This window comes from Homarus americanus, unplaced genomic scaffold, assembly GCF_018991925.1.
Source record: "Homarus americanus isolate GMGI-L3 unplaced genomic scaffold, GMGI_Hamer_2.0 scaffold8128, whole genome shotgun sequence".
Taxonomy (NCBI): domain Eukaryota; kingdom Metazoa; phylum Arthropoda; class Malacostraca; order Decapoda; family Nephropidae; genus Homarus; species Homarus americanus.
This window is the reverse complement of record NW_024735629.1, coordinates 1,151-4,107: the sequence shown is the minus strand read 5'-3', so window position 1 is coordinate 4,107 and position 2,957 is coordinate 1,151. Positions and strand designations below refer to the sequence as shown.

Sequence of the window (2,957 nt, the reverse complement as noted above, 5' to 3'; positions counted from 1 at the left end):
CTGAACGTGGCTCTCGCTCTGCCTTCCAACAACGCCACCAAACTAATAACTCATATATCTGTTCCAATTGTCTTGTTACCTAAAATTTCATATCCCGATAAATACGAGTGACTTTGTTTAATAAGTTAAGACGCGGGGGTGTCTAATATGTTGCGCCAGTAGCTCCTGTGTTTTATATTTCGTTCTTTAAGGTTTTCTCTGTAGATGTAATAAGTTATCAGTTTTTTGTAATATATAATTATAAAGTTTGAGGTTTACTTTTTACATCTTTTTTATCAGTTTTCTATATTTCTTTAATTTATTCTCTGTTCAAATAGTTTAATTTCTTTTAATTGTTGCTTATCAAATTTATCAACCTAACATAAATTGTTCTTCCTCCCGACATGAAGATAAAACACATTCAACTATTACAGGAATACAATACTAATAACACAAATAAAACTACTTTTTGAGCATTTAAAATTTGCACTCTGTCAGAAGTTTGGACTTTCAGAAAAATTATCTTCCATGGCTAAGTGACCCTAACAACTAACGATTGTTTCAAAGTACAATTAAAACTTTGGTACTGTACGTCGTGATTATTACCTAATCTTACACAATCTGACAGTTCTTAAGCTTCTTGGTGGAAACCTTATACTGTATCTACACAAAACTAAAAGTTCTTCCTATGTTTCCACAAAGTTTCCAGTAAATACAGTCGATGAGAAATACATAACAGAGAATTCCATCACCTCTGAAATATGATCCTTGAGACGGAAGCTTCAACAACACACCAGTATCAATTCGTAAGCGACTGACGAGGTTATTCTTCACTAAGCCGGTCGGGTACTACACCCTGTTCCTGTGCTGCGGCTATGACGTCATTTAACATAAACATCCTGACACTACTCTTAGCTGTCAGCGTCTCGTGTCAACTGGTCTACTGTGATTGGTTTATGGCGTGACACATGATGCAGAACTAGACAACATTAATCCCTTGTGTACGGCGCCCCTTCTGTGCTGAATAATATCGTCTGGCGTTAACCAAATAAAATATTCGAAGTGGCGTCCCTGTACTGAAGGTGTTAGCGGAGATAATCTATTAAGAGTGACGGTAGACGCAGCGAAGGAAGTGAGGAAATAGGAAAAAAGGGAAGAAATTATAGTAAAATAAAAACAAACTAAAATAAGAGAAGAGAAGAGAAAAGGACAAAACATTAGTAACACACTTAACAAAAACATAGAATCTAAATAGTGCAATATAAAAGTCCACGAATAAGAGACAGAAAAATGGTACAAATCCTTACATAAAAGTGTATAAAAATCTTAAAAGAGGGATGGGTAAAATTCTCAGAGAAAATCACTGGTAAGCGAGTAAAAAATGGTGATAATAAGAGATATATTACGGTGGATGGTAAGATTAGCTTCGTGGCGGATGACCTGACCTGACCTGACCTAACCTAACCTAACCTAACCTAACCTAACCTAACCTAACCAAATCTTATAAATGATAGCAGGAGATTAAACAAGTAATGAGGCTACTGGACTGGTGGTATATTTAGAGGTTGAGGAAATAGGACTAATGACAAATGGTTCCCCAAACCTTCCTCGACAAACAACCGCCACAAACATACTCCCAAAACAACCATCTACCACAGTTAACAGAGCTATCATCTACTTCACTATCACACGTGCTGGAAGGAACAGTCCTGCCCTCAAACACAAACTCACTACAGTATTACCCCGGCTTATTGTTTCATTAATTTACACACCTGGTAAAACTATACAAGGATTCTTTAAGTCCATGGATTTGATCTAAGAATCTTTTGGCGGCTACAGACACAAACGAGTTGCTGAAGTTAATAAAGATGTTATGAAGTTTCCAACATCTAACATAACGAACGGGCCTGTCCGGGATTTGAACCCGGGACCTCCTGCACCCAAAGCAGGAATCATACCCCTAGACCAACAGGCCGCTGCATAATAAAGAGAAGATAGATAGATTTAAGGAATTGATGCCATGCAATGATAACGTGAGCGACGTGGATTTGATAACCAGCTCCGGTCAGATGTGACAAGGGTGTTATCCAATGTAACCCCACTAAACGTCGCAGCTTTTCTCCAGTTACTCTAATTTTCTCCTGTAAAACGTCTCCTGGACCCTACCTGGAAGACGCCTCCTGGACCCCACCTGAAAATCGCCTCCTGGACCCCACCTGTAAGACGTCTCCTGGACCCCACCTGGAAGACGACTCCTGGACCCCACTTGGAAGACGCCTCCTGGATCCCACTTGGAAGACGCCCCCTGGACTACACCTGGAAGACGCCCCCTGGACTACACCTGGAAGACGCCTCCTGGACTCCACCTGAAAAACGCTTCATGGACTCCACCTGAAAGACACCTCCTGGTCCCCACTTGAAAATTACCCCCTGGATCCCACCTGCAAGACGTCTCCTGGAGCCCACCTGGATGACGTCTTCTGGACCCCAACTGGAAGACACCTGGGCCCTACTCAAATAAGACTCCTTGACTCCACTTGTATGACACCTCCTGGGCCCCACGTGAAAGACCCCTCCTGGACCCCACCTGGAACACTCCTTCTGGACCCCACCTGAAATACGGCTCTTGCACCCTACCTGAAAGACGGCTCTTGGACTCCACCTGGACCCCGCTTGAAAGACGTCTCCTGGGGCCCACCTGGAAGATACCTGGACCCCACCTGGAAGACGCCTCTTGTACCCCACTTGGAAAACACCGCCTGGACCCCTACCTACCCTGATCTATCATAACCTGTTCTAACCTATCCAAAGCGAACCTTATCTGTCGTAGTCTAGGCTAATATCTCCTGAGTCACTATAACGTGAGTCAGCGGCCGTGATCGTATAGTGGTTAGTACATTGCGTTGTGGCTGCAATAACCCAGGGTCGAATCCTGGTCACGGCATGGGGATGACTCTAAGAACCTTTTGGCGGCTACA

General features: G+C 42.8%; 1 non-coding gene across 1 annotated transcript; it reads right to left on the bottom strand.

Annotated features, from left to right (window-relative positions):
• Window positions 1-1,882: 1,882 nt before the first annotated feature.
• Trnap-ugg lies at window positions 1,883-1,954 on the bottom strand. The gene has a single exon. It is a non-coding gene; the product is annotated as a tRNA-Pro (tRNA).
• Between the last annotated feature and the right edge of the window lie 1,003 nt (window positions 1,955-2,957).